Genomic DNA, 11,830 nt, shown 5'->3' on the forward strand with positions numbered 1-11,830 from the left:
CCCGTTGTTATAGCGGTGTAGCGTGCAAGGACGGGAATGGAAGAAGTGTCAAAAGATAAAGCTAATTGTTTTAATGACATTCAAACCTTACTTCAATCAATAGCGGAGCAGCATCTGCTTGTTCGGAAACAACAACACAGGAAATGTGTCCCGTGAAAAAACGTCCGACCGGAACTATAATAACTAAAGGTCCTTGGGTGAATAATGTACACTCACTATACCGGTATGTTTTAGCGCTTTCATGGCGCGTTTACTGACGGATCAAAGTAAGAACTTTACACTGCGGTACTTTATATTAGAAATGGCATCAGCTGAGGATAAATGTCACATAACAAGAAGATAAAGGAAAACGAAGAAACTTATCAATTTTTCAGGACTTCTACAAATCCCAAATACAGATCAGCAGGCACCACAAGGTAAGAAATGTTGCAATTGCATCATATTGTGAAGCAAAACACCAGATAATATGTCTTACTTTATACACACACCGTATTAATATTTGTATGTTTAATGCGCCGACAATGCATCAAGTAGTGTGGCTTCATAGCTTACCAATATCATAGTAAGGCATTTTGAGTTTGAGCGCCGTGTGTAATGTTCTATATTTTCAATGGAAGATTTAAAATGTTGGTGTTGTTTACTTGAGTGATACAGCAATCAAAGTGCTGTCTACACTTATGTATTATGTTTGACTGCCATCTAATGGTCACACTTATCATTACACCATGTACCATATAAAATAACATTGTGAGTAAGCTCAACCAAACGTATTCCTTATTTTAGGCGCATTGTCCAGTTCTGAAAAAAAAAAACGATTTTAAGTGCGACTTATAGTCCGGAAAATATCGTGATTACATTTTCGTTTGCAAGATTGGGTCTTTGTCGGACCTTTTGGAACGGACTACTTACGAAACTCAAGGTACCAGCAGGGTACTTGTTAATAAAAGACTGTTAGTTTTGTCTTTTCACTTTCTCATGCCTTCCAAACCATTATTAAGGTTAAAAATGTTGCTTTTTTGAATAATTGGTTTCAGAAAAAATAATTGACTGTATGTGCCTCTTTATTATCTAACAGATCACTACATTACTAATAACATCCATCAGTCTATTTTCTAGGGCTGTGAATCTTTGGGTGTCCCACAATTCGATTCAATATCGATTCTTGGGGTCACGATTCGATAATATATTGATTTTTTCGATTCGATTCGATTCTCGATTCAAAAACGATATTTTTCCGATTCAAAACGATTCTGTATTCATTCAATACATAGGATTTCAGCAGGATCCACCCCAGTCTGCTGACATGCTAGCAGAGTAGTAGATTTTTATTTTTTTTACTTTTATAATTGTAAAGGACAATGTTTTATCAACTGATTGCAATAATGTAAATTTATCTTAACTATTAAACGAACCAAAAATATGACTTATTTTATCTTTGTGAAAACATTGGACACAGTGTGTTGTCAAGCTTATGAGATGTGATGCAAGTTTAAGCCACTGTGACACTATTTTTATTTTTTTTATTTTTATAAATGTCAAATGATAATGTCAATGAGGGATTTTTAATCACTGCTATGCTGAAATTATAACTAATATTGGTACTGTTGTTGATAATATTCATTTTTGTTTCACTATTTTTGGCTTGTTTTGTGTCATGTTTGTGTCTTTATTGCAGTTCTGAGTGTTGCTGGGTCAGGTTTGGTTTTGGAATTGGATTGCATTGTCATGGTATTGCTGTGTATTGTTTTGTTGAAATGATAAAAAAAAATAAAAATACATCTATTCTTTAAACCGCACAACGTATTCAATTCAATTCGTATTCGAATCGATTTTTTCCAACACCCCTACTATTTTCCATCACTTGTCCCTCTCGGGGTCTCGTCTGTCAATTATCTAACAAAATTAAATTAGCTCGAATATACCTACAGGCAAGGCATACTGATGCAGTATGTACATGCAGTTAGCCTAAATAGCATGTCAACATCGATTAGCTTGCAGTCATGCATTGACCAGATATGCCTGATAAGCACTCAAGCAAATCAATAAAATCAACATAGCTCACTTTTGTGCATTCAAGCACAGCATAAAACTTTTGGTGGACAAAATGAGACAAATAAAGAGTGGCATAAAACACATCTTTCTGTGGCAGCATTGGAGAAAGCTGTACATGTTAACAAACTAAAATAAGTTCAGGGATCGCTGAAATCAGTCGGACAAAACGGTGTTGGCCAAATACTCTCATGTATAACATAAACAGTGAGATTCCTAACAATTAGGAAGGTTTGTGTATTCATTTTATTCTGTACTTATTTGTTCTAATAATTACATGTATTATTTTATTTGCAATGTGTATCATGTTGGATCATGCAGTATATGTTGATTTTGGATTGTTTTGATTGTGTGTGTGAAGCACTTTGTGAGCTTATTTTTGTACTTATTCACAGCAACAACACAAATGATATAGGAAATAATTTGAAAAGGTGACACGATATAAAACGTTCCCTATTAGATGGCCAAACAGTTTGTGGTTTTTTTCCCCCTTTGACAGAGTGATGCTCAAATAAAAAATAATAAAAGAACAATCCTCAAGTTTAAACCCAAAAACCATACACACATATATAATTTCTAACAAACACTGATCTACTTGCTAATCCAGTGGAGCCGCATTGCTACACTGAACCGTGTGACTCATTTGCAGCTATTTTCGATCAGACAGACAATATCATCATGTTGCATATGAATGGCATTTTCATAAAGCGGGATTAGTTATCTAATCTGCCATGTGAGAGGGGATAAAAGCCAGTCTCATCAGTATGGACATTTCAATGTGTGGTTAAAAGATTGCCTTTCCATTGTCATCTTAAACTCCTGCGACTTGCTTATTTCTTTAGATGTAAAAAAAAAAAAAAAAAAAGGAAGAATGAAAGATACAAAAAAAGCATTGAATCACAACTGCTGCCTCAGGTTGTCGAACAAGGATGCGCAGTCGAGGTTGTTCATCACAGAACGTGTGAAAATGTATTTTTAAACATGTTAATACTGATTGAAGTTGCACCTATACGCTTCGTTCCTTTTTATTTTTTTACCAACTTCTTCACCTATAATGTGTGTGTGACAAACATAGGTAATTTAACTTCAACTTTAACTTTATTTGTATCATCAGATTGATTTAGAATAGCTGCTTGGTGAGGTCAAAATTCCCTAAAAATGTCTCCTGTTTTGCATTAAATATACATTTTTCAGGTCTCAAATTATAGTATTTTGTGAACATTTTACTTAGACCCACTTGTGATGTTTTGGGAGTGTGAATTTCATTTAAAAAAAATGTGTGTGTGTCTGTAGCTTTATTACGAACAAGCTGTTTTGTCTTCACATGGCTAAAAAGGAGAATGTTGTAACAACGTACAGTGGGAGAAGGAAACGGTACGGAGGCAGGGACGTCGTTAGCTTGCAGTGTGTTTATCAAAATACATTAATGACGTGTGTGAATAATCCAAATGCATATGTACGGTGTGACTATGTGTAGTGATTATATACGGAGTGTTACCAGGTTCGTGTTGAGATCGGTGTGGAAATCCAGAAAATGGCAAGGCAAGTTCGGAGTTCCAGGGATAGGCAGGAGGTCAGGCGCTGTAGCGAGAAGTCGTTGTCCGAGGGCAGGCGTGAGGTCGAGATCCAGAAAGGCAGCAGGGAGTCCAGAGGGGATCTAGGGAGACAAGACACACAGCTCGAAACCAGGGGATGATGAAGGGCTTCTGGATGACGACACAGGACAAGACACAATGGGCCCAATCCAGCAACCGTTCTAATGAACAAATTTTGTTCTTAAGAACACTTACAAAGTTTTTAAAGAGATCTTTGTATTCACCAATATTTTCTTAGCTGGGATTTGTTCGTAGGTAAGAACAAAATCTACGAGTGCTCAAGAGCAGTCTTAGGATGGCCTATTTGTTCTTAGTGTGACAAGTTCCCTTTACTTCTATTGTCTAATAATAAATCAATATCATAGATAGATAGATAGATAGATAGATAGATAGATAGATAGATAGATAGGTACAGATAGATATAAATAAGAGACACCATCATCGGCGGTCACTCGAACAAGTATGACAATCCTCCTGGTAGGGGTGTATCCCTTTATGGAGGATGCCTGTGCGTGACTTAGTTTAACAGAACCGGGTCAGGGTCCAGTGGCATTGAGTCCAAGACGACTGGGGACCCGTTTCTGCTGCAGCCTTCACCCGCCATCGTAGCCGTTGTGGTAGTTCTTAAATCTACCGTCTTCCGCCTGCTCCGTCGTTGAGGATATCACCATATCTCTGGCTGGGGGGCAGTCAGGGACTAGGACTTTGCCAAGGGCCACCTGGGGTAACAGTAGTAAAGGGGTTCACCTCCTAGTGCCCCAAGACCCTATAGAGGAGCCACCACTGCTGGATGCACTTAAACGTCATGCCCAGGACATGATAAGACACACACACACACACACACACACACACATACAATCATCAATTACCGGGGCGTTGATTTAGTGATTGATGACTCTTTAAAAGAACAACAGGCCTCTCACACCGTGTTGCAACTCAACTCATACAATGGCAATGCTTTTTCACGACCACGTAGACCTACTTGCCCGAAATGACAAATATTTATTTGAACGCTTTAGGCTACCTCTGTTGTCCCCCCTTTTTTTAAACTTACGTTTTGAAATTATGTTATTCGATAAATCCGAATTGCTCCTCTGTTATCAGTTTTTGTTTTCTGCGTGTGTTTGATGTTCGGCTTGTCTGCCGGAATTGTGCCCTTATAAGGGGAATTAAGGGTGTTTACCTATGCAAGTTACAAAATTAAGGGTGTTTACATATGCATAATTGGGGAAATAAGGGTGTGTTTATATGCAAATTATGATAAACATGCACGCGCAAGCCATTTGGCATTCAGCAACTTAAGAACAGCCGGTGGGAACAATTTGGCCGTTTAAGAACACGTCATGAATTTGAAAGGACTCTTAGGAAATCACTTAGAAAGAAAGATAGGAGGAAAAGTTATGAACTTATCGCTGAATGGGCCTCGATGAGCACAATGGAGGGGAAACACAAAGAGCGAGGAAGCACATGAATTGAATTGAATTGAATTGAATTATATTTATATAGCGCTTTTTCTCTAGTGACTCAAAGCGCTTTACATAGTGAAACCCAATAACTAAGTTACATTCAAACCAGTGTGGGTGGCACTGGGAGCAGGTGGGTAAAGTGTCTTGCCCAAGGACACAACGGCAGTGACTAGGATGGTGGACGCGGGAATCGAACCTGCAACCCTCAAGTTGCTGGTACGGCCACTCTACCAACCGAGCTAAAGCAAAGAAGCTTCAGACATGTCAAGCTTACTGTACAGGTACAAGTAGCTACATTCTGGCACTGGAACGCAGGACGTGCTGGCTTATGAAGGCAGGAGTCTCGTCAGCGTCAGGTGTGTTGAATGCAGAATGATTGCAGGAGAGGAACACCCGTGGGCGTGTCCTGAGGCGCACTCAGCGGAGCACATGGGAGAGTGAGAGTTGGTAGTTGTTTGAACCGTAACAAATGTTTTATGCGCTTCAAAAACGTTCTACAAATACAGTACACAAGGATTACAATGATTAATTACGATAACTTGATTAAAAAAATACATATCTTATAAATAATAAAATATTCTATATCATCAATGTATTAATATTAATATAATTTTATAACATTTGAAAAAGGAAATAAAAAAAAATTTTGTATTTATATTCTGTTGCTTTGATGACTTGTTGGGTGTAACTACTAAAAAAGAATGGTTGCTATTAAACCGCGTTAAGTGCCTCGAAATTTAAATGCGCCGACATTTTCAATGTCAATGTTTATTATAAAACAGAACAAAAGTTATGGCAAATGTTCAGCTGCTATACAATGTGGTTGTTCCGATTATTTGATTAATCGAACAAACTAATTGATTACTCGATTACCAAAACAATGGATACCTGCATCCCTACAGTACATTGTGACGTTGCACTTTTCCAACATAGCAGATCCCACATATCACATACAACTTGACATTAAAGAGTGTGGGAGTTCGCAACACTAGCATAGCAATGTAATCTACAGTGCTAACATTACACTAACATTTTAACAACAACGTGCTTGTTAGCTTATAAGCTAAAGGAAAACAAATTGGTTAATGTTGCAGCTCCCACCTTTGCAGTTGACTGACCAATAGTTGGTAGAGCTCCAAGCTGTAGTCTTACCCTGCGGGGCATGCATATTTAATAACAGTTAAGTGCCGCCAGATGATAAAGTCCTCAGAGAGTTAAGAGTGTATACAAAATTTTGGATTCATATTTTTTTTATACTTTTTTTGCAAGAGTCCCTTAATAAACTTCTGTCCTAAATAAATTAAAAACATGTGTTTTGTTTGTTTGTTTTAACCCTTAGAATGCCCATTTTAACTAATTACGGCAGTTGCATCATTTAGAAAAAAAATGCATTAAAGAAGTCATTATCCACATTGTAAACATTACGCAGCTGGGGTAATGGGTAACACCAGGCCTAACTATACATACAATCATATTAAAACAAATTTTGATATAAAGTTTTATTTTTTGCGGGGGTCAAATTCTACACCTAACAGCAGTTTAGGATTGAAAAGAGGCGAGTTGGGCTGCAATAGAGATGCCAAAAATGTGCATCAACAAGTATTCAAGCTCATTGATATGAGGATGAGCAGTACTTAATGGACCCCAATCAGAGGCAGCATAATGGACATTTATCGTGCAAAGATACATACAAATGTCAAAACTAGTTAGTTGATAAAGTACCAGTAGAATGGAAAATCAAGTTTACTTGGTAAGCTTAATTGTGTTTCACTGTATCCATTAAACCATATCCAATTGCATTTAAAAATATTTGAAGATAAGTTTAAACATCACAAATTGCCACAATTTCAAGTTTATTGAAGATTTTGCTCCATATGGTTTTGGGCGCAGTTGGGTGTTCCAACATGTCAAAGGTGGAAAAAGAATGGCTCAATCAGGCTAGAATTAAGGTTTTAGAATGGCCTTCCCAAAGTCCTGACTTAAACGTGTGGACAATGCTGAAGAAATAAGTCCATGTCAGAAAACCAACGAACTTTGCTGAACTGCACCAATTTTATCAAGAGGAATGGTCAAAAATTCAACCAGAAGCTTGCCAGAAGCTTGTGGATGGCTACCAAAAGCATCTTATTGCAGTGAAACTTGCCAAGGGACATGTAACCAAATATTAACATTGCTGTATGTATACTTTTGACCCAGCAGATTCCGTCACAATTTCAGTAGACCCATAATAAATTCATAAAAGAACCAAACTGTTGCGATCTGCTGCTCAGATCTTCACGTTTGTTTTTTCATTCTCAGTCTGACCCGTTTATTTCCTGTTTTTGTCCATCACTATGGTTACACATCAGTCCACCTGTTAGTCTCGCCCCGCACACCTGCTACTAATTTTCACCCTCCTTCTTAAGCTCACCTTTTCTGTTTACTCATTCTCGGATCCTAATTTGCCCACGCGCAACAGTGACGACTCCCATCATTCTATGTATGTATTTTCTCGCTAGCTCTCATGCTAAGCCACTTTATTTTCCAGCTTTCATGCTGAATGTTTTTGTTTACTCTTTTGTGTCCTCGTACCAGGTTTTAGTTTTCCTTGTGTTTTATCCTAGCTTTCACGCTAGCGTCTTTTGTTTACCTTTTCTCCTTACACCAGTGTTTTTGTTCATAGCCTTTTATTATTAAATAAATACCCTTTAACTTACCTTGTTGTGTTCATCGCTTCGACGCATCCCTGGAAAAACCACACCGGCATTACCATGCCGAAGAAGACTCTTCACACAAACTTTATGAAGGATTTTTCTGACCAACAAGTATGTGCTAAAATCACTCTATCACAACAAAATAAGAGTTGTTGAAATTTTTGGAAACTCAAGACAGCCGTGACATTATGTTCTTTACAAGTGTATATAAACTTTTGACCACGCCTTTATGTAACATAGTAGCTTCAATATAGAGACAATTAGTTTTTCCCCTCTGCAGGTACTTTAAGTCTTTTAAAAATGGTGAAGTCTTGTAAAAGGTTGATTAAAAAAATCAACCCAAGAGAGCCCACTGTAGCACTCCCAGTCCTTGCTCGCACTTCCTCAGTCCATTTGGCGTCGTGCATGCCCACACCTGGGAACAAAAAGGGTCGGCAAAAGCCTGTACTTCATAGGCCAGGTTTGCCGTTTGCAAGCCGCCACACCAATGAACAGTGAAGTGGTTATGTGACGGTTTTGGCAGAAGCTCCAGCGTTCAAAAGCCTGCAGTACACTGTTGGGCTCATCTGGCCTGTTCTCTCCTCCTGCTGACTCATATTCACAGAAAGCCTTCACTTGGGGAGAAACTCCACTCACTGCAGCACTCGTCTGAAGGACCTTGTTCTCTGGCCTCCACAGTTGGCAAGATGGTCGCTCCATCGATCTCGGGGTTTATGGGCCCAGTACTCTTCCACTGCCCCACCCGGCTCCATTCCCCCGGGTTCTGACCTGCTGCTCATTTTATTTAGAGGGGAACCCTTCGCAGAAATATGATTGGGCGAGGCAGCTGTCAGTCCATGCCTGCCAGGGGTTGGCATCCCAATATGAAAGAGCCATATTGGACCAAAAGTACAAAAACAAATCTGTCTGGATCCGCGAAAAATGAAAAAGCCGTATATGAGTCTCATAATGAAGACAACATTAGATGTAAGTCTCTATATAAGCTAAAATAGCCTACTATCAAATTGACTATGTGTCGCAGGCTGAAGCAAATTTTCGTTGAAAACATTTTTCAAATTTAAGATTTTTTCTACACATTTTACAACATAAGAAACCATAAGTAAATCAGAGGCTACTGAAAAGGCGAGATAACCCCTGGAAATTACAGCTTTGTAGTTTTTGTTGTAAAAACCACCGTAGATTTCACAGTAAAATTCTCGCAAACAAACTGCCAGTTTTTCCCATAAAAACAGAGTGATATTGTTTTTCCATTTAGCATAAAATGTATTACAAAAATTTTGCTGATTAAGTTGCCGGATGTGCTTTTTTTTTTTACAGTGTGCGTTAAAATATATTGATCAAATTTACTATGAATTGATTAAGGTGGACCCCGACTTAAACAAGTTGAAAAACTTGTTCGGGTGTTACCATTTGGTGGTCAATTGTACGGAATATGTACTGTACTGTGCAATCTACTAATAAAAGTTTCAATCAATCAATCAATGTACAGGGGAAATGCATTTGTCATAATACATACTATCCATCCATCTTCTTCCGCTTATCCAAGGTCGGGTCGCGGGGCAGCACCCTAAGTAGGGAAGCCCAGACTTCCCTCTCCCCAGCCACTTAGTCCAGCTCTTACCGGGGGATCCTGAGGCGTTCCCAGGCCAGCCGGGAGACATAGTCTTTCCAACGTGTCCTGGGTCTTTGGACGTGCCTGAAACACTTCCCTAAGGAGGCGTTCGGGTGTCATCCTGACCAGATGCCCGAACCACCTCATCTGGTTCCTCTCAATATGGAGGAGCAGTGGCTTTAGTTTGAGCTCCTCCCAGATGACACAGCTTCTCAGCCTATCTCTAAGGCAGTGTGCCCCGCCACACGGCGGAGGAAGCTCATTTCGGCAGCTTGTACCTGTGATCTTGTCCTTTCAGTCATAACCCAAAGCTCATGACCATAGGTGAGGATGGGAACGTAGATCGACCGGTAAATTGAGAGCTTTGCCTTCAGGCTCAGCTCCTTCTTCACCACAACAGATCGATACAGTTTCTGCATTACTGAAGACTCCCCACCGATCCGCCTATCGACCCCACGATTCACTCCTCCACTTGGGGCAGGGTCTCCTCCCAAACCTGGAGATGGCACTCCCCCCTTTTTACGGGCGAGAATCATGGACCCAGACTTGGAGGTGCTGATTCCTATCCCAGTTGTTTCACACTCAGCTGCAAACCATTCCAGTGAGAGCTGAAGATCCTGGCCAGATGAAGCCATCAGGACCACATCATCTGCATATAGTATATATTTTATCTGAGGGCAGCCATAACTGTGATGAAAACCAGTTCGAAAACCCTTGGCCCTCATGTTCAGAGAGTTTCATGGCTCTCCCACTAAATATGGACATACGATCAAATCCAGAAAATGGCGCAAACCGGTAAAAATCCAGATGTATGAAAGCGTTCGCACGGACAAATCCAAGCACATTTATTTCAATCAATCAATCAATCAATGTTTACTTATATAGCCCTAAATCACTAGTGTCTCAAAGGGCTGCACAAACCACTACCACATCCTCGGTAGGCCCACATAAGGGCAAGGAAAATCACACCCAGTGGGACATCAGTGACAATGATGACTATGAGAACCTTGGAGAGGAAGAAACCAATGGATGTCGAGCGGGTCTAACATGATACTGGGAAAGTTCAATCCACAATGGATCCAACACAGTCGCGAGAGTCCAGTCCAAAGCGGATCCAACACAGCAGCGAGAGTCCCGTTAACAGCGGAGCCAGCAGGAAACCATCCCAAGCGGAGGTGGATCAGCAGCGCAGAGATGTCCCCAGCCGATACACAGGCAAGCAGTACATGGGCACCGGATCGGACCGGACCTCCTCCACAAGGGAGAGTGGGACATAGAAGAAAAAGAAAAGAAACGGCAGATCAACTGGTCTAAAAAGGGAGTCTATTTAAAGGCTAGAGTATACAAATGAGTTTTAAGGTGAGACTTAAATGCTTCTACTGAGGTGGCATCTCGAACTGTTACCGGGAGGGCATTCCAGAGTACTGGAGCCCGAACGGAAAACGCTCTATAGCCCGCAGACTTTTTTTGGGCTTCGGGAATCACTAATAAGCCGGAGTCCTTTGAACGCAGATTTCTTGCCGGGACATATGGTACAATACAATCGGCAAGATAGGATGGAGCTAGACCGTGTCGTATTTTATACGTAAGTAGTAAAACCTTAAAGTCACCTCTTAAGTGCACATTTGTTACATTGCAATCTGTAACTTTACAGTGAAAGAGGGAGACGGCACGGAGAAAGGGACGTCGTTTAGCTTGCAGCGTATTTATTAATACACAGGAATGACGTGTGTAATTAGTCCAAATGTATGTGCTGTGACTATGTGAGGCAATCATATGTAGAGAGTTACTGGGAGGTGTTGAATGTGCGTGTTGAGATGGATCCGGAAGTCCAGAAAGGGCAAGGCTGGCTCGGAGGTCAGGGGCTGGAGCGAGGCTTCTTTGTATAGGGAAGGTGTGAGGTCGAGATCCGGAAAGGCAGCAGGAAGTCCAGAGAGCGAGGAAGCACACAGGCAAAGAAGCTAGAGACGTGTAAGGCTTACTGTACTGGCACAAGTCTTATGGCCTTACTACCATAAGCACGCCCGATCTCATCAGATCTCCGACGCTAAGCCGGGTTGGGCCTGTTTAGTACTTGGATGGGAGACTGCCTTGGAATACCAGGTGCTGTAAGCTTGTGTCCTGGGCATGACGTTGAAGTGCATCCGGCAGTGGAGGCTCCTTTATGGGCTCTTGGAGTGTTACTGGGAGGTGTTGAAGGTGCGTGTTGAGATAGTTGGGGAAGTCCAGAAAGGGCAAGGCCGGCTCGGAGGTCAGGGGCTGGAGCGAGGCGTCTTTGTACAGAGGAAGGTGTGAGGTCGAGATCCGGAAAGGCAGCAGGAAGTCCAAAGAGCGAGGAAGCACATAGGCAAGGAAGCTAGAGACGTGTTAGGCTTACTGTACTGGCACAAGTCTTATGGCCATACTACCATAAGC

General features: G+C 40.8%; 1 pseudogene; it reads left to right on the top strand.

The window, feature by feature from the left end:
- Positions 1-11,411: 11,411 nt before the first annotated feature.
- Positions 11,412-11,530, top strand: LOC133537658 (5S ribosomal RNA; annotated as a pseudogene).
- Positions 11,531-11,830: the final 300 nt, after the last annotated feature.

The sequence above is a fragment of the Nerophis ophidion genome, linkage group LG18 (genome assembly GCF_033978795.1).
Source record: "Nerophis ophidion isolate RoL-2023_Sa linkage group LG18, RoL_Noph_v1.0, whole genome shotgun sequence".
Classification (NCBI taxonomy): domain Eukaryota; kingdom Metazoa; phylum Chordata; class Actinopteri; order Syngnathiformes; family Syngnathidae; genus Nerophis; species Nerophis ophidion.